We start from the raw sequence: 914 nt of genomic DNA on the forward strand, positions 1-914 counted from the left end.
GGGGAGAGCTCCAGCTGCGCAGCACCCGTCACCCCTTCTTCATCCCATGGACCCCCGAGATCACACCCCCTGTGCAGTGTGCTACCCTGGGGGAAGGCTGCTGGATTCTGTGCACAGCCCTGACGTCAGCAGTCAAGGCAGCAGGAGCCTTGCGGTCCGCACACACGGAGGACAGTCCTAGCGCACCTCCCAGTGGGTCCAAGGAGCCCCCACAGCCCCAATCCCTGCAAGACCTTCCCCTCACAGAGCCAGGGTTCCTCTTAGAGGCTGGGCAGGGTGAGGAGACGCGGGGACGAGAGCGAGGAGAAGCAGCCCTATTGAGGAGCAGCCCCGAGAGGTGTTTGGAGGGACGGATCACGTTAGATTGTTCCTGCTGCCCGGTGGGTAAGAGCACACAGGCAGGAAGGCCAGACGATTCTAGAGAACATCCACCACACTGGCTGCTCCCAGCTCTGTCCTCATGGTGCATACCCTGTGTATATGTCTGTACGTGTCTGGAGCCCTGGGTAAACCTGTCCTTCACTCCCTCCCATACAACCCCACTGTGCTGCGCCCCTTCTTGTAACTTTGCTTTGGGTCAAGGCTCAGCGCCTTCTCCCAATGCCAAGATCACATGCACACCCACTCTGGTTTAGCTCCTCCCTCCCTCCCTCCTTCCCTCCTTCCATCCTTCCTTCCCTCCCTCCCTCCTTCCTTCCCTCCCTCCCTCCTTCCTTCCCTCACTCCCTCCCTCCTCCCTTCCCTCCCTTTCTTTCCCTCCCTCCCTCCCTCTTTCTTTCCCTCCTTCCCTCCCTCCCTTGTTCCCTCCTTCCCTCCTTCCTTTGATCCCTCCCTCCTTCCTTCCCTCCCTCTCTCCTTCCTTCCCTCCTTCCTTCCTTCCCTCCCTCCCTCCTTCCTTTCTCCCCTCCTTCCTT

The sequence above is a fragment of the Sapajus apella genome, unplaced genomic scaffold, assembly GCF_009761245.1.
Source record: "Sapajus apella isolate SASKATOON/1434 unplaced genomic scaffold, GSC_monkey_1.0 scaffold113, whole genome shotgun sequence".
Lineage (NCBI taxonomy): Eukaryota > Metazoa > Chordata > Mammalia > Primates > Cebidae > Sapajus > Sapajus apella.